Source organism: Coregonus clupeaformis, chromosome 30, assembly GCF_020615455.1.
Source record: "Coregonus clupeaformis isolate EN_2021a chromosome 30, ASM2061545v1, whole genome shotgun sequence".
Taxonomy (NCBI): domain Eukaryota; kingdom Metazoa; phylum Chordata; class Actinopteri; order Salmoniformes; family Salmonidae; genus Coregonus; species Coregonus clupeaformis.
In genome coordinates, this window is record NC_059221.1 from 33,766,064 (window position 1) to 33,785,992 (window position 19,929).

At 45.4% G+C, this 19,929-nt stretch overlaps 1 protein-coding gene across 3 annotated transcripts in view; it reads right to left on the reverse strand.

Moving 5' to 3' along the window:
• Positions 1–19,929, reverse strand: part of LOC121545385 (transmembrane and coiled-coil domains protein 1) — a 105,431-nt gene that overhangs the window by 83,490 nt on the left and 2,012 nt on the right. The window contains exon 2 of one of the 3 annotated variants that reach the window (XM_041855857.2): positions 16,203–16,274. The exons of 1 other annotated variant lie outside the window; for it this stretch is intronic. The gene's annotated coding sequence lies outside the window, so the exon portion shown is untranslated. One more of the 3 variants, XM_041855856.2, reaches the window with a different exon arrangement.

Consider the following 19,929-nt stretch of genomic DNA (forward strand, 5'->3'; position numbering starts at 1 on the left):
TGCCTCTGCAGTGCCACCCACCATATCATCTGAATACGCCAAGTACAGCAATGTCTTCAGCAAAATCGAGGCCTCCACTCTGCCACCACATCGCCCAGGGGACTGTTCTATTGACTTACTCCCTGGAGTGTCCCCACTGAAGGGCCATGTTTACCCCCTATCTATCCCGGAAAATTAGGCAATGGAGTACTACATTGATGAATCACTCAAACGGTTTCATTCGTCCTTCTTCTTCCCCGGCTGCGTCCAGCTTCTTCTTCGTTGAAAAAAAGGACGGTGGTCTCTGTCCATGTATTGATTACCGTTCCCTGAATGACGTCACGGTCAAGAACCGTTTCCCTCTTCCTCTGATCCCAGAGACCCTTGAACAAGTGGGCTGTGCCAACATCTATACAAAACTCAACCTGCGATGTGCTTATAACCTTGTCCGATTACGTGAAGGCGACGAATGGAAAACGGCATTCATCACCGCATGAGGGCACTACGAATACCTGGTCATGCCCTACGGCCTTACTAACGCCCCCGCCGTCTTCCAATCCTTTATGAACAAGGTTTTCCAGGATATGATCAACCGCTTTCTCATCGTCTACATTGATGACATCCTGATTTACTCCCACTCCCTGAAGGAACACATACAGCATGTACATAAGGTTCTTCAATGGCTCCTTGACCATAACCTTTATGTGAAGACTGAAAAGAGCACCTTCCATGTAACCTCGGTAAACTTCCTCGGTTTCGTACTGACACCTGGAGGGGACAGCATGGATGAGAACAAAGTCACCGCCGTCAGTAACTGGCCCAAACCCACCACCGTTAAGGAACTCCAACGTTTCATTGGATTCTACAACTATTTTCGCCGGTTCATTCGGAACTTCAGTTCTACTGCCGCTCCCCTCACTGCCCTTACAAGCCAAAAGACCCGGACCCTTCAATGGACTGATAGCACACTGACTTCTTTCAACACCTTGAAATGCCTCTTCACCTCAGCTCCTGTCCTTCGCCAACCTGATCCAACCCTTCCTTTCACCCTGGAGGTGGATGCCTCCGAAGTAGGAGTAGGAGCCATACTCTCTCAGCGGGTGGGAACACCTCCAAAATCACATCCCTGTGCCTTCTTCTCCAGGAAGTTATCCTCCGCTGAGAGGAATTACGATGTGGGGAACAAATAACTCCTCGCCATCAAGCTGGCCATCGTGGAGTGGCGCCAATGGTTGGAGGGCACACAACATCCCTTTCTCGTCCTAACAGATCATCGTAATCTGGAATATATCAGAGAGGCCAAGAGGTTAAACTCCAGACAAGCCCGCTGGGCTCTCTTCTTCACACTCTTCCATTTTCATGTTACTTACATCCCTGGAAAGAAAAATTTAAAAGCTGATGCTCTCTCCCGCCAGTTTGACCTTCCGACCATTAACTCAGACCCTACACCCATTCTTCGTTCCTCTTGCATTATGGGACCGGTACAGTGGGAGGTTCACTCTGCCATACAAGAAGCCCTAACCTCAGACCCGGCTCCTCCTGAGACACCAGCTGGGAAGAGTTACGTACCAGCAGCTGTTAGACCCCAACTGATGCAATGGTGTCACACGTCCTTGGGGTCAGGACATCCGGGCATTACACGACCCACCGAACTTCTAGCCCGTAAATTCTCACTGGTCCTCACTGGCATCCAACGTAAGGGATTACGTACTCTCCTGTCCAGTCTGCGACCAAACCAAAAGCCCTCGTCATCTCCCTTCCGGTAAGCTTCAACCTTTGCCAATCCCTCAAAGACCCTGGTCCCACATAGCTGTTGACTTCATCACAGACCTTCCTGAATCCTCTGGTAACACCACCATCCTTGTCATAGTAGACCGTTTTTCAAAATTGTGTCGTCTGGTTCCTCTTCCTCATTTAGCTAACGCCATGGAATTGGCTGAGTGTATGTTCCAGCAGGTGTTCCGTCTGTATGGTATTCCGGAGGACATCATCTCTGACCGCGGGCTCCAGTTTGTCTCCTGGGTATGGCGAGCCTTCTGTGACCGACTGGGGGTCGCCCTCAGCCTCTCCTCCGGGTACCATCCCCAGGTCAACGGGCAGACAGAACGCCTGAACCAAGAAATAGGGAAGCACCTCCGCCAACAATGTTCTGCCTCTCCACACGACTGGAGTCGGTATATGGCCTGGGCTGAATACGCTTAGAACTCACTCATGCATTCTTCCCTCCACCTTACTCCGTTTCAGTGTGTACTTGGTTACCAACCCCCCATGTTTCTCTGGGAGGCGGAGCCTGGTACTGTCCCAGCTGTCGACAACTGGTTTCGGCATAGTGAGCGGGTATGGGAGACCACTCACCGGCATCTGCAGGAAGCCTCTAATACCCAGAAATGCTTTGCCTAAAAACGGCGCCGACCTACGCCACTCTTTCACTCTGGACAGTGCGTGTGGCTCTCTACCAGAGACATCCGGCTCCCCTGCAAAAAGTTCTGTCCTCGCTTCATTGGTCCTTTCAAGATAATCCATCGCATCAACCCTGTCACGTACTGCCTCCAGTTACCCCATCAGTATAAAATCTCCTCATCCTTCCATGTGTCTCTGTTAAAACCGGTCACCTACAGTCCTCTTCATCCTCCAGTCTCAACCCGCAGTGCGCCCCTGTCACGCCCTGGCTCTGGGGACTCTTATATGTTGAGCCAGGGTGTTAGTTTCTATGTTTTGTGTTCTAGTTCATGTGTTTCTATGTTGGCCGGGGTGGTTCCCAATCAGAGGCAGCTGTGGCTTGTTGTCTCTGATTGGGAACCATACTTAGGCAGCCTGTTTGGCACTTGTCATTTGTGGGATCTTGTTCCGGAGAGGTTTGTGTTTGTTAACCTTAGGAATTCACGTATCGTTTTGTTGTTTTGTTATTGTTATATAAGTACTCATTAAAAGATGTACGCATATCACGCTGCGCCTTGGTCTGCTTCTTACGACGATTGTGACAGAAGATCCCACCAATTAAGGACCAAGCAGCGTGTCCAGGAGCAAACGCTGGAGGTAACGCTAGTGGATGTCCTCCTCGGTTGGGGGAGGATCACCGAGGAGGAGGCCGTCCGCTACCGGAGGGCGATGAGGGAGGATGTCCAGGCAGGAGAGGAGAAGCGGCGCCAACCGGGCCGTCGTCGGACAGGCGAGAGGCAACCCCAATAACTTTTTTGGGGGGGGCACACGGCATGGACGACGGGGCTGCTGGAGGCAGCTACAGGGCGAGTTTGTGGACTAGGAGAGGAGGCCACCAGGTTACGGGAGCCATTGGTCAGGAGGGAGAAGGAGAGTGTGGAGGCACGGCGAGAGGAACTGAGTAGGCAGCAGAGGGAGCGGAGGTTTATGAGGAAACCCAGTCCCGCTCCTCACACCAAGCAAGTGGTGTGTGTCACCAGTCCGGTCCGTCCCGTTCCTGATTCCCGCACAAGGCCAGTGGTGTGTGTTCCCAGTACGGTCAGGCCCGTTCCTGCTCCCCGCACTAAGTTAGTGGTGCGTGTTCCCAGTACGGCCCAACCCGTTCCTGCTCCCCGCACTAAGTTAGTGGTGCGTGTTCCCAGTCCGGCCCGACCCGTTCCCGCTCCCCGCACTAAGTTAGTGGTGCGTGTTCCCAGTCCGGCCCGACCCGTTCCTGCTCCCCGCACTAAGTTAGTGGTGCGTGTTCCCAGTACGGCCCAACCCGTTCCTGCTCCCCGCACTAAGTTAGTGGTGCGTGTTCCCAGTCCGGCCCAACCCGTTCCTGCCCCTCGCACCAAGCCAGTGGTGCGCGTCGCCAGCCCGGCCCGGCCTGTTCCTGCCCCTCGCACCAAGCCAGTGGTGCGCGTCGCCAGCCCGGTCCGGCCTGTTTCTGCTCCCCGCGCCAAGCCAGTGGTGCGCGTCGCCAGCCCGGTCCGGCCTGTTCCTGCTCCCTGCGCCAAGCCAGTGGTGCGCGTCGCCAGCCCGCTCCGGCCTGTTCCTGCTCCCCGCGCCAAGCCAGTGGTGCGTGTCGCCAGCCCGGTCCGGCCTGTTCCTGCTCCCTGCGCCAAGCCAGTGGTGCGCGTCGCCAGCCCGGTCCGGCCTGTTCCTGCTCCCCGCACCAAGCCAGTGGTGCGCGTCATCAGCCCGGTCCGGCCTGTTCCTGCTCCCCGCACCAAGCCAGGGGTGCGCGTCGTCAGCCCGGTCCGGCCTGTTCCTACTCCCCGCACCAAGCCAGTGGTGCGCGTCGTCAGTCCGGCACAGCCCGTGCCTGTTCCACCGGTGCCTGGTCAAGTACCGGTCAGCTGCTCCACACCGGAGCCTAAGCAATCCGCTCCACCGATGTCCAGTCCAGCTCCAGCCAGCGGGGCCAGACCAGACCAGGGGCGCTACGGGGGGGTAGCGAGAGAGTGGTGGTCACGCCCGGAGCCGGATCCGCCTCCGAGGCGGTTTGCCCACCCGGCCCCTCCCCTGTTGGGTTTAGTTGGCGCGGTCGCAGTCCGCGCCTTTGGTGGGGGGTACTGTCACGCCCTGGCTCTGGGGACTCTTATATGTTGAGCCAGGGTGTTAGTTTCTATGTTTTGTGTTCTATGTTCATGTTCTATTTCATGTGTTTCTATGTTGGCCGGGGTGGTTCCCAATCAGAGACAGCTGTGGCTTGTTGTCTCTGATTGGGGACCATACTTAGGCAGCCTGTTTGGCACTTGTCATTTGTGGGATCTTGTTCCGGAGAGGTTTGTGTTTGTTAACCTTAGGACTTCACGTATATTTTTGTTGTTTTGTTATTGTTATATAAGTACTCATTAAAAGATGTACGCATATCACGCTGCGCCTTGGTCTGCTTCTTACGACGATCGTGACAGCCCCCACCGTTGGACGTCGGAGGGGAACCTGCCTACGCCATTCAGGCCATCCTTGATTCCAAACGCCTGAGAGGTCGCATCCACTAGCTAGTGGACTGGGAAGGTTATGGGCCTGAAGACCGGTCCTGGGTCCCCGACCAGGACATCCTCGACCCAGAGATGATTCAGGCATTCCACCGTAACCGTCCGGATTGTCCCGCTCCCCGACCTCGGTCGACCCCCGTACAGACCCACTGGACATCAGCCTCGACGCAGAACGTCGGGTCAGTCCACGGCATTGTCGAACCAGCCTGCCTGACCTCGCCTCCGAGGTAGGCGGCCGCCTCTGCTGTCTCTAACCTTTTCTAGCATGAGAGCCATGTTTTCTGTCAATATACCCGGTGTAAGGTTCTGTATTTATTTTCTTAGTTCACCTTGTGTTATTGAACGTAGCCCTGTTTCTTTGTGTTCTTGAACGTAGCACTGTCTTTCATGTTTGTTCATTGATTTCACCTGTGTTTGTTACTCACCTGGTCTCATCAGCTCCTTATTTAGTTCAGTTCATTCTGTTTGTGCCTTGTGAAGTATTGTTCGTTTTGACTCTACTAAGCCTTTTCCTAGCTCATTTATGAGAACCAGTTATAGCCTTCAGTCCTAGTTTTGATTCACCTGCCTGTTTGCCTACCTGTGTATGACCATTCTCTGCCTGTGACCACGAAGGTGAAAATAAACACCTGCCGCGCTCTGCGCGTGTATCTAAACCTTTTTCTCCCTGAGTATTCATTACACCCGGAAAAAGAATGGTTAATAAAGAACTCTATAAAATCGTTTTTTCCCCCACAAATTCTGTTTTATATTTTCCCAAATTCTGTTTTCTGAGTTTTACTTTTCCTGGTGTTAGATTTTTTTTGTTTTTCACTCTCAAAATTACAATTGTTCATAGAGAAACAATGAAATTGGATGTTCTGAGTCCATGTCAATGCTTAAATCACATCAGAAGACACATTTTATTTTAGGTCTGGAAAAAAACTAACATGTGGCCCTTTAATTGCGCATCTAGCGGGTGAGGAATGTGCAGTCTAATATGCCAGTCTAGGGATGGTTCTGTACTTCTGCTCATTTCATGGCAAAGTTTGCAAAGAACAAATAATAGATTCAAATGATACATTTACTCATTATATACTTCTTCCAGGTAAGCCTACTTTGCAGTTAACATTTAATTGAGAAGGGAGGCGCACAATTGGCCCAGCGTCGTCCAGGGTAGGGGAGGGAATGGCCGGCAGGGATGTAGCTCAGCTGATAGAGCATGGCGTTTGCAACGCCAGGATTGTGGATTCGTTTCCCACGGGGGGCCAGTATAAAAAATAAAAAATACTAAAATGTATTCACTAACTGTAAGTCGCTCTGGATAAGAGCGTCTGCTAAATGACTAAAATGTAAAATGTAAATGTAAGGTTTTGGGGAAAGTATTTCTGTCAACCCACAAGATGGTTATCACATTAACTGGCTACACACAGAGTGATAGACAAACATGCGCACCACACACAGACAGGGGCAATTTTGCTGGAAATGAATTGGCAGATATTGTGTTAGGTTTGGCTTTTTAAGACAATAGTGGCTAACCAGGTGTGGGATAATGCCAATGTTGAGTTGAATAGATAGTAGCTGGGAGCTTACAGTGTCTGATACTTGTTTATGACAGTTTGCGGTGGAACACTTGAAAATTGCATGTACTTTCAGAATTGTTTGGTGAGGTACTGGTAGCTCGCGAATGACCTGTTGGAGACCCCTGTTCTAAACTAAGTGTATTGCTAACTTTCAAATGTAGTAAGAGGTCCATGTAGAATAAACAACCCTTTACATAATACCATAGAAGCAGTGTTCTGCTAATATAACAATGTGCACCTTTCATCTTTCATTGTTATTCCCAGCCGATACAGATACCGTGCCTATCGGCATTTTGTCTGGTGGTAATGGGGCTACCTTGGCAAACATGTCAAGAGTGGTCATACCTTCCTGTGTGGTGTCCCGTATACAACAGGAGTTCCCTGATCCTGGTGCAGAATACACAGGGTTTCTCCCTCCAATACAAGTAAAGGTTATGTGAACACATAGTCACACAGTCACTGTTCTATTACAAATGGCAGTTAGGAAACTGGACATCTCTCAAATAACTGCAACTTATGAGGTGGTGTTGACTGGGAGGGCCTGTGACAGGGTGATATAATAGATAGCCAAGTGGGAAATTGCATTTTGTTCTAAAGACAGGACAAAGCTTTTTGCTAATGCACTTCACAACCAAAATGACTACCGTACTAGTTGTATCTGCTTGGCTGGGGAATTAGCCTACTAGGTAATCAAGCTGGGTATTTTTTAATACAACTTTTCAAATATACACTGGGTGTACAAAACATTAGGAACACCTTCCTAATATTGAGTTGCACCCCCGCTTTTGCCCTCAGAACAGCCTCAATTCATCAGGGCATGGACTCTACAAGGAGTCGAAAGCGTTCCACAGGGAAGCTGGCCCACTCCAATGCTTCCCACAGTTGTGTAAAGTTGGTTGGATGTCCTTTGGGTGGTGGACCATTGTCTCAAGACTTAAAAATCCTTCTTTAACCTGTCGCCTCCTCTTCAATTACACTGACTGAAGTGGATTTAACAGGTGACCAATAAGGGCTCATAGCTTTCACCTGGATTCACCTGGTAAGTCTATGTCATGGAAAGAGCATGTGTTCCTAATGTTTTATACACAGTGTACATAACCAGATACATAACCAGCAGTCTATGGTTTAGTTACCGGTATACTCACCACCACTGCACTGGGGATCAACGAACACCAACCATCTATTCCGCGTGATAGGGTCCTTCGGCAGGGCATGCAAACCATTGTTGGTCAATCCATATAGGGGTTTTCAGTCTCAAACGGCCGTGATCCTTTGAACGCTTTGGGGGCGATTCAGAGACAACGGAGCCCTATTAAATGAAGGGAAGCGAAGTGGGCAGAGGGCCGTTTTGCATGCGGAGCTTGGTAAAAGGGGGCATGATTTGATGACATAGTTGTAATCCAAACCCAACCTTAATTTACTCAATGTGACGCACTGAGGTTCCAAACTCAGTTTTATACTGACTTTATGATAAAATTATCCTATTTACACTTTGTAGTAAATTCTGACACTAGAATAAATGTTTCTGACTCATATCGATGCCACATAGGCCGTTTTCAATGAGATTAGTTGATTTTGAGAGGCAGTTGCTCTTTAAAATACATTAATTAACCTGTTTAGTGCCTATGTCTACCTGGCAGAATGATATCATGATTATTTGCATCAATCCAGTGGCCATTTGTTTTGCAAACTCCATCTCATGTACTACAGAAACACCACAACCAAACAACAGTGCTAGGTGCCTGCACACTTGAATTAAAGTGGAACTGACAGCGTTTTAACTACTTTGCAGATATGAAACAAACAGACAGACAATCATAATATCAGTCAAAAATATCAAATTCCCAGTTTATGCTACAAAACCAACTTTATAAGTGGTTTTAAAAATAGGTTATATTTGACTCAAAATTCCATGAGGTATAGTAAGGCATTATTGGCAGAATAGAAGGATGCAGTTCAATGCATGAATAATATAATTCACTAATACATTTCTTGGTAGTCCCAAAAATATTGCTATCAGGTTGTAAATCACAGCTGGCCTGGTACATTGTTTGCTGCCTCCACCCATTCGGGATGCACCATTTTAGCTTCAAAGACTCAATATTTTGGACAAAAACAGACGAATGTAACTAAGGCTGGGAATGTCAATACAATCAAACTAGCAAGGGCAATGATCACAAGTCAGTCATAACGTGGCTAATAGGCTAGCGTATCTATTTATGTAACTATTTATTTAGCAAACTAAAAACATGGAGCCTACCATTAGCTAGCTAGCTAGCTGCTGGGAGGATGACATGTCATTGGAGGAGTGGGAAAGTGACCTACTTTTTCCCCTCGTATCGTTTTTCGGTGGCCACAGCTAGAGATGCAGGTGTCATTTGGTTAGCTAGCAAGAAATATGAATCACTTTGCTAGCTAGCTATGCTGAACTTGAACGACTGTTATCCAGGGTGTGTTCGTAAATTCATTCTGGTTATTGACTTCGATTTCAGAGCACTCTCGTCTGTGTATGCGAGAGTGCAGAATACCTGATGAATTTAGGAATGCGCAAAACCCTCTGAATATGACCTGTATCAGTAAACATCAGCAAATAAAGTAATTACATTGTTACAAGCAGCACAGTTAGTCACTAATGCTCTAGATAACAAGTAAACAGCCTAACCAGCTCTGCTAAGGCAAGTAAAATGGCCAGAGTGAGGTGTTCTCTCATTTGTGTCTGGAAGTAGCTAGCAAGCTAGTCAACTTTATCCAGCTAGCTTGGGTGCCTGACTGCCGTTGTGAAGAATGGTCAGTTCAACCCTACTCCTCGGCCAGAGTGTCCAGTGTCAATAGCGCAGTGTGTGCGCTGAATTTACGAACAGACAATCTGACAACGCTCTGAATTTAGGAACGACCCAGAGCGCACACTGACACACTGGAGGTCATTTACGACTGCACCCTTAGTTGTCAATCAAATATATATTGGCATCAATCAAATGTGACTTGTTTCAGGAAACTACGCGTATGTAGCATGTCACTACTTCAAAGGAGAGGCATTTGAATGTAAACATGTATTTTTGGCAGAAATGCCTTCTGGAACATGTGAACTTTCATGTGCCTTAATAACAAACTTGTATGCCATCTGTAAATACAAATACAATTGTTAAATTACAAGCCTAGTTGGTTTAGCCACGGAAAAAGACAGGAACCCTCCCCCTAGCCATGATTGGCTGAGATAATGGATGGGCTGGACATGCCGAGAGATGAGTTCAGATTGGTCTGCTATATAGCATGCTTTTGTCTATAACATGAGCTGCTTAGTACAGTATGTGTAAACAATCCTTTCTACCGCGGACTGCGAAAGTGTTACTGCTCTCCACTTTCTGGAGGACAATTGTGCCATGCTGACTCTGAAAATGAATCAGACGATGACGAAATCCCTGATTTAGGTACAAATATTTTTCATTGAACAAGACATTGTAGAGTCTTCTGATGACAGCGATGGGGAAGAAACGGCGATCAACAGTGTTGTTGTCATGGAAGAAGTTGAAAGAGTTTTGAAATCTTTGGAATGCCCGGTGGAAGCAGAGTATGATAGCTAAGGAGATGGAGAAAATGCAGGTGTATGATTGCAAATATGCAGAAGGAGTCGAAAAGATAAACAGAAGGCTGTTGTATAAAACACCTGTCTCCGGATTACATCTTCAAACTAAGGACAACCATGGCATCTGGGACAGAGAGGGAGAACCATTCAACCATGTATACGGGTAAGAGTCTAGCAAGCTACATTTTCAGATTTTATACGTTTCTAATTTTGTCAGAAAGTCATTTTCATTGCAAGTTAAAGCGTACTGTTAGCTAGCTATCTAACGTTAGCTGGCTGGCTCGCTAGCTAACGTGACGTGTATGATCTGTGTAGTAATATTATTTGTATCTCAGAAATCCATTTGCATTGCTAGTTATAGCCTAATGTTAGCTAGCTAGCTAACGTTGAACCTAGTTGGTTAGCTTTAGCTACCTGCAGATTCATGCATGGTGGCTACCTATGAAAATCAGTATGGGTTGGGATTATTGCCGCGTTCAAAACAACTGGGAACTCGGAAATCTCCGACTTCCATCTTCAGTGCGTTCAAGACAACTGGGAACTTGGAAAAAAAACAAGCTCCGACTGGGAAAAATAGTTTTGAACGGTCATCCAACTCGGAATTCCAACTCGGGAACTCAGGCCTCTTTCTAGAGCCCCGATCTTCCTAGCTGTAGATCACTGACATCATGATTTGTCCTCTGTAGCTCAGCTGGTAGAGCACGGCGCTTGTAACGCCAAGGTAGTGGGTTCGATCCCCGGGACCACCCATACACAAAAATGTATGCACGCATGACTGTAAGTCGCTTTGGATAAAAGCGTCTGCTAAATGGCATATTATTATTATTATTATTATTTGACCTCGTATTTTTCCAAGTTCCCAGTTGTCTTGAAAGCACCATTAGGTTTATTGTCTAAACAAAAGACTCCACTTCGCCAGATGATTACATGACCCAATAAGTTAGCCAGGTGTATCTGGTGGTGATTACGGTCATGTATTGTATTTCATGAACATGTGTACATGTCTAGACAATAGTGACCCATCCACTTAGCTAGATGTGGCTGTGGGCTGGTTATAGCATTTCTTTCACGACCCATCAAGTGTGTCTGGTTAAGAATCATCTAATAATTATACAATATTTATACAATATTTATCTGGACACTTTCTATTTTTGACATGTATGCAAGTAACCATTTAACTGTACCGTTTACACCTTCTGTATCCTGTGAATGTGACAAATACACTTTGATTTTAATTGATATAGTGTGTGTTTACCAGAGACAGTAATGTGTAGAACAACATGACCTGCACCAAAGTCAGATTAGGATATATGCCAAGGACTAAATAAACGGTATTTTAGCTACTACTTTCACTACTTTTAGTCTTGAAATCATTGGTTGTTTACTAGAGTACCTTAATCACGATGTTTAGCACATGGCCTCACATGTGAATCCTTAAAGAGATGGGTGGGGCTAAGGCTTAAGAGGGTGTGAACAATGCTGAATGGGTGTACATTTTAAGATAAACGTTCTGATCTGTGGCATTAGCCTCATTGCTTTTTAAAAATGTTTGATGTACAGTAGGCCTAGTTGTATGAATTTTGGATATATCATCCCAGAACTGTCCCAGTCTGTTTGAACCATCCCCAACATATTGTTTTATCGTCCCCCAGGACGATGGGATGCCGTTAATTTCTAGCCCTGGCTACATACCCAAAGAAAATACCCGTTGGATGATTATTTCTCATTTTTCTCCCTTGCTGTGTTGGCTCTAGTAATGATTGGTAGGACTGGGGGTGGTAAGGATACAATGAACGAGGCAAACAAGAATTTTGTGGGAGAAGTACAATACCAGTCAAATGTTTGGACACACCTACTCATTCAAGGGTTTTTCTTTATTTTTACTTTTTTGTACATTGTAAAATAATAGTGAAGACATCAAAACTATGAAATAACACATATGGAATCATGTAGTAAACAAAAAAGTGTTAAACAAATCAAAGTATATTTTATATTTGAGAATCTTCAAATAGCCACCCTTTGCCTTGATGACAGCTTTGCACACTCTTGGCATTCTCTCAACCAGCTTATAATATAGTAATATAATATGCCATTTAGCAGACGCTTTTATCCAAAGCGACTTACAGTCATGTGTGCATACATTTTTACGTATGGGTGGTCCCGGGGATCGAACCCACTACCCTGGCGTTACAAGCGCCATGCTCTACCAATTGAGCTACAGAGGACCACCTGGACCAGCTTCACCTGGAATGCTTTTCCAACAGTCTTGAAGGAGTTCCCACATATGCTGAGCACTTGTTGGCTGATTTTCCTTCACTCTGTTGTCCGACTTATCCCAAACCATCTCAATTGGGTTGAGGTCAGGGGATTGTGGAGGCCAGGTCATCTGATGCAGCACTCCATCACTCTCCTTCTTGGTAAAATAGCCCTTACACAGCCTGGAGGTGTGTTGGGTCATTGTCCTGTTGAAAAACAAATGATAGTCCCACTAAGCGCAAACCAGATGGGATGGCGTATCGCTGCAGAATGCTGTGGTAGCCATGCTGGTTAAGTGTGCCTTGAATTCTAAATAAATCACAGACAGTGTCACCAGCAAAGCACCCCCACATCATAACACCTCCTCCTCCATGCTTTACGGTGGGAAATACACATGCGGAGATCATCCGTTCACCCACACCGCGTCTCACAAAGACACGGCGGTTGGAACCAAAAATCTCCAATTTGGACTCCAGACCAAAGTACAAATTTCCACTGGTCTAATGTCCATTGCTCGTGTTTCTTGGCCCAAGCAAGTCTCTTCTTATTATTGGTGTCCTTTAGTAGTGGTTTCTTTGCAGCAATTTGACCATGAAGGCCTGATTCACACAGTCCCCTTGTCACGCACGTTGACTGATGACTCGTGGAACCAAGGCGAAGCACACGAACAAAACAACACACGAACAAAACAACAAAACGAAACGATACGTGAAGTCCTGAGGTTACAACACCAAACCTTTACGGATCAAGATCCCACAAACTAACTGGTGCCAACAGGCTGCCTAAGTATGGTCCCCAGTCAGAGACAACGAGCTACAGCTGCCTCTGATTGGGAACCACCCTGGCCAACATAGATCTAAACGATCTAGAACAAAAAACATAGAAAACTAAACATAGAAAAATCCACACCCTGGCTCAAAATTTAAGAGTCCCCAGAGCCAGGGCGTGACACCCCTCTGATGTTGAGATGTCTATGTTACTTGAACTCTGCTGCAGAGGATAAGTTCATTAGAGTTACCAGCCTTTAGAAATTGCAGCTCAAATAAATGCTTCACAGAATTACAACTCTTCACAGAGTTACAACTCCATTCCTGTCGCGGTCCTCATGAGAGCCAGTTTCATCATAGCACTTGATGGTTTTTGCAACTGCACTTGAAGAAGCTTTCAAAGTTCTTGAAATGTTCCCTATTGACTGACCTTCATGTCTTAAAAGTAAAGATGGACTGTCATTTCTCTTTGCTTATTTGAGCTGTTCTTGCCATAATATGGACTTGGTCTTTTACAAAATAGGGATATCTTCTGTATACCCCTACCTTGTCACAACACAACTGATTGGCTCAAACGCATTAAGAAGGAAAGAAATTCCACTAATTAACTTTTAAGAAGGCTGTTAATTGAAATGCATTCCAGGTGACTACCTCAGAAAGCTGGTTGAGATAATGCCAAGAGTGTGCAAAGCTGTCATCAAGGCAAAGGGTGGCTATTTGAAGAATCTCAAATATAAAATATATTTTGATTTGTTTAACACCTTTTTGGTTACTACCTGATTCTATATGTGTTATTTCATAGTTTTGACGTCTTCACTATTATTCTATAATGTAGAAAATAGTAAAAAATATTAAGAAAAACCCTTGAATGACTAGGTGTGTCCAAACTTTTGACTGGTACTGTATATCGTAGCACAATCACCTTAATCTTTCACAATTAATAAAATGTGGAACATGGTTCCGATGGCATTGGCTGGAGAATGACGTTGTGTTAAAGACCACTGTTAGAAATGAGAGATTGTGGCACACTGTGTCCCCATCTAGTCAGAACAGCCATTTACTCTATGTCAAGCCCCAGCAGGTGAGTCTCTAACTCTCAACTCGAACTCCAAGCCGCCAAACATCAGACAGAAATAACCCATATCATCACCTATTTAAATAACCCCTCAGCCAGCCAGCCGCTCAGACCAGTCTAGTCCCTGAACATCTGACATGACCAGACAACCAGACACCACCCCAGGTTGACACCTCAGCCCAGCCTGCTCACAGAGTGTAGATCAGCACCTAACAGCACCGGTACTGGAGATAGACACAATGAGACAAATCTTACTTTGATATGTACAGGCACCCAAATCTCCCATTGCCATCAATGCTTGATTTATCCTTAAGTCTGAGTTATATATACACTACCGTTGAAACGTTTGGGGTCACTTCGAAATGTCCTTGTTTTCGAAAGAAAATAAAAAAAATTGTCCATTATAATAACATCAAATTGATCAGAAATACAGTGTAGACATTGTTAATGTTGTAAATGGCTTTTGTAGCTGGAAACGGCTGATTTTTAATGGAATATCTACATAGGCGTACAGAGGCCCATTATCAGCAACCATCAGTCCTGTGTTCCAACGGCATGTTGTGTTTGCTAATCCAAGTTTATCATTTTAAAAGGCTAATTGATCATTAGAAAACCCTTTTGCAATTATGTTAGCACAGCCTTGACAGGACTAAAATTAGAGGTGCCAAGACTGCTCTGTGGCCTTTTCAGACAGCCCACCACAGGACGGCTGCACTGTGGGAAGGTGTGACAGAGGAACATGGTTATGTTCTGTTCCACACAGATTAATCAGTTTCCTCTCAGAGACCAGTGGCCACTTCCTCTCCAGCTCAACCAGACACTGCTGCCCCAGGCCAGGGCCTTGGGCTAGGGAAGACAGACAAATCACTCTGGAAATAACGCAAGCCCATGGAAATTCAACTGGACCCAGGTGAATTGAAGTGATCAATGACTAAAACGTTTTTGGGGGCTTTTTTAAAAGAATATGTGGGAAAAAAGCTACAATGTTTTGAAAATAAAGTAATAGGCCTACGTTAGTTCGAAAACGATCTATATCGCCATATTGTTTGTCACGATCCTGTCACATTAGTGGTCATATTTAGAACTGAAAGAGAAAAAGCATGGTCACAAAGTAAATCTAATTCAGTCAGCCTTCATTACCTGAATTAAAGATATGAAACCACATAAGCAACCAGAAACCACAAGCCAAAGCCAAGAGTCCCACAGTGACACCTCAAACAACAACACTACATCTGCCCACCATTCATAACAACCCAGTCAAAACACAGTTAGAATCCCTCTCTTCTCTTCCCCCATCCATTCATCGCTATCAAAACACTGAAAGTTGTTATCTGCTTTGAGTCCAACAGCAGTCTGTCTACCGGAATGTACTCAAACAATAACCCTCTCTATCGCAGTTACTTACCAGTGTCTAATAATAATAATAATAATAATACATTAATGCCAACATTAACATTCTTATCATGTATCTAAACCACACAAGTGCTGCTGTTGTGTGAGAGGCAGGCTCTGTTTACACATGCTCCATTAAATTTGGCCAGATGACAGCCTGGGTAAATAAATACAACACACTCACATAAACAGAGGCAGAGTCCATGGTCAGAGCAGATCGGATCATGGGTCCTCAGGCTAACGTGGGCAGCCACACAGCAGGCAGAGCGCAACAGAAACAGAGAGAGCAGCTTTACAGCCCGCTCACAATCACAGCAGCTCCAGACCAGGCACAACGTGAACAGAGCGGAGGAGAGCGAGGGGGATGGGGAGGGAGGAGGGCTGGCGAGCGTCATCGTGGTGGTCTGACCAGCGGAGTGAGACATGAATGGCTGTGTCTGAAGCGCCCTGAAGGGGCAGAAATGCTCTCAGCCACTTACCAGACAGATAGTGGGATACTGTACTTATAATTTCCGCCCGCTTCTGCTTGTGTGTGTGTGTGTGTGTGTGTGTGTTTGTGTCTGTGTGTCTTTTTGTGTTTTTGTGTGTGAGTGTAAATGATAAAGAGAGCGAGAGATAGGTAGAAACAGAATGGTTGAATAAGTGAATCGATCAATACAAACAAACCTTCAGTTCAAATCATCATGCTTGTTTTCCTTCTCTTTGTAGAGTAGAACGAGAATTCAACACCAAGGTCCTCTTGTAAAACATTGGAGGGAAAGAAAATAAATTAAACTGCTAATCCTCAAAATAATTCCATTTTGGAGAGGCAAGCTGTCTCTCTCTCTCCTATCTCCTCTCGTACTCTAAGAAACAGGCTAGTGATGCCACCCACATAACCACTTGTTTCATGGTTTTGTCCAACCAAAATGAAATTATGAAATTACATTAGCTATTTAACAGACAAAAATACACTCTATGGTAGTTGTCATGGGATGCAGCCATCCATGCCATGCACATGCACATATCCGCAGATCTACTATGAAGGCTGATGCACCATTGAGAGCATCCTGTCGGGCTGTATCACCGCCTGGTACGGCAACTGACCGTCCGCAACCGCAGGGCTCTCCAGAGATGGTGAGGTCTGCCCAACGCATCACCGGGGGCACACTGCCTGCCCTCCAGGACATCTACTGCACTCACAGGAAGGCCAAGAAGATCATCAAGGACCTCAGCCACCCGAGCCACAGCCTGTTCACCCCGCTATCATCCAGAAGGCGAGGTCAGTACAAGTGTATCAAAGCTGGGACCGAGAGACTGAAAAACAGCTTCTATCTCAAGGCCATCAGACTGTTAAATAGCCATCACTAGCCGGCCTCCACCCAGTAACCTGCCCTGAACTTAGTCACTGTCACTAGCCGGCTAACACCCGGTTACTCAACCCTGCACCTTAGAGGCTGCTGCCCTATGTACATAGACATGGAAAACTGGTCACTTTAATAATGGAACACAGGTCACTTTAATAATGTTTACATACTGTTTTTCTCATTTCATATGTATATACTGTACTCTAGTCAAGGCTATCCTATTCAACTATTGCTGTACATACACTATTCTATCCACGTATTCTTGAGATATAATACATATTCTATACACATACTGTCCATAATGTCTATACATCCCATCACATATACAGCTGTGGGAAAAATTAAGAGACCACTGCAAATGTTTCTTAAATCAGCACGTATGACAGCCATTCCATTCCAGTGTCTGTTGAATTCCAACACAGGCACACCTCATTCTACTGAATTAGGTACTGATTAGGTGATCACCTGAACCAAATCTTATTTAACGAGGAAAAGTATAAAAACCACAGCTGTGGTCATCACTATCCTCTTGCAATAGGACCAGCTGGATGGCAAACACAGTGCTAATAGTACCTCAAAAGTAATATTAATAAAAAAATAACTATTGACCATGCTTTGCTTTATCTTGGCCAGGTCGCAGTTGTAAATGAGAACTTGTTCTCAACTGGCCCTACCTGGTTAAATAAAGGTGAAATAAATACAATTTAAAAAAGGAACGTTTTGAGTGAGGAAAAGAAGGGTTCAATTCTGGCTTTACTGGCAGAGGGATACAGTGAGCGTCAGGTTGCTTCCATCCTTAAAATTTCAAAGACGGCGGTTCATAAGAACAAGGTCAAGCAGCAGACATTGGGGACAACAAAGCTACAGACCGGCAGAGGGCGAAAACGACTCTCTACTGACCGGGATGACCGCCAACTCATTCGAATGTCACTCAACAACCATAGGATGACATCAACTGACCTACAAAAAGAATGGCAAACGGCAGCTGGGGTGAAGTGCACTGCGAGGACGGTTCGAAACAGGCTCCTAGGGGCAGGGCTGAAGTCGTGCAAAGCTAGAAAAAAGCCCTTCATCAATGAAAAGCAAAGAAGAGCCATGCTGAGGTTTGCAAAAGACCATAAGGATTGGACCGTAGAGGACTGGAGTAAGTCCAATTTTCAGCTTTGCCCAACACCTGGTCGTCTAATGGTTAGACGGAGACCTGGAGAGGCCTACAAGCCACAGTGTCTCGCACCCACTGTGAAATTTGGTGGAGGATCGGTGATGATCTGGGGGTGCTTCAGCAAGGCTGGAATCGGGCAGATTTGTCTTTGTGAAGGACGCATGAATCAAGCCACGTACAAGGTTGTCCTGGAAGAAAACTTGCTTCCTTTTGCTCTGATATTGTTCCCCAACTCAATGCGCCATGCCACACAGCCAGGTCAATCAAGGTGTGGATGGAGGACCACCAGATCAAGACCCTGTCAAGACCAGCCCAATCTCCAGACCTGAAAACCATTGAAAACTTCTGGAATGTGATCAAGAGGAAGATGGATGGTCACAAGCCATCAAACAAAGCCGAGCTGCTTGAATTTTTGCGCCAGGAGTGGCATAAAGTCACCCAACATCAATGTGAAAGACTGGTGGAGAGCATGCCAAGACGCATGAAAGCTGTGATTGAAAATTACATTTACATTTACATTTACGTCATTTAGCAGACACTCTTTTCCAGAGCGACTTACAAATTGGTGCATTCACCTTATGATAGCCAGTGGGACAACCACTTTACAATGTATTTGTTTATTTTTTTCAAATTTTTTAATATCTAATTTTGATAGTATATTTTATACTATCCCAGGTATTCCTTCCTTAAAATCAGGGTTATTCCACCAAATATTGATTTCTGAAATCTTCCTAAGTTAAAACATTAGTATTGAGTTGTTTAAAAATGAACATTAACTTATTTTCTTTGCATTATTCGAGGTCTGACAACACTACATATTTTTTGTTATTTTGACCAGTTGTCATTTTCTGCAAATAAATGCTCTAAATGACAATATATTTTTTTTGAATTTGGGAGAAATGTTGTCAGTAGTTTATAGAATAAAACAAAAATGTTATTTTTACCCAAACACATACCTATAAATAGTAAAACCAGAGAAACTGATAATTTTTTCCAGAGCTACAGTGAGGGAAAAAAGTATTTGATCCCCTGCTGATTTTGTACGTTTGCCCACTGACAAAGAAATGATCAGTCTATAATTTTAATGGTAGGTTTATTTGAACAGTGAGAGACAGAATAACAACAACAAAATCCAGAAAAACGCATGTCAAAAATGTTATAAATTAATTTGCATTTTAATGAGGGAAATAAGTATTTGACCCCCTCTCAATCAGAAAGATTTCTGGCTCCCAGGTGTCTTTTTATACAGGTAACGAGCTGAGATTAGGAGCACACTCTTAAAGGGAGTGCTCCTAATCTCAGTTTGTTACCTGTATAAAAGACACCTGTCCACAGAAGCAATCAATCAATCAGATTCCAAACTCTCCACCATGGCCAAGACCAAAAAGCTCTCCAAGGATGTCAGGGACAAGATTGTAGACCTACACAAGGCTGGAATGGGCTACAAGACCATCGCCAAGCAGCTTGGTGAGAAGGTGACAACAGTTGGTGCGATTATTCGCAAATGGAAGAAACACAAAAGAACTGTCAATCTCCCTCGACCTGGGGCTCCATGCAAGATCTCACCTCGTGGAGTTGCAATGATCATGAAAACGGTGAGGAATCAGCCCAGAACTACACGGGAGGATCTTGTCAATGATCGCAAGGCAGCTTGGACCATAGTCACCAAGAAAACAATTGGTAACACACTACGCCGTGAAGGACTGAAATCCTGCAGCGCCCGCAAAGTCCCCCTGCTCAAGAAAGCATATATACAGGCCCGTCTGAATCTGAATGATTCAGAGGAGAACTGGGTGAAAGTGTTGTGGTCAGATGAGACCAAAATCGAGCTCTTTGGCATTAACTCAACTCGCCGTGTTTGGAGGAGGAGGAATGCTGCCTATGA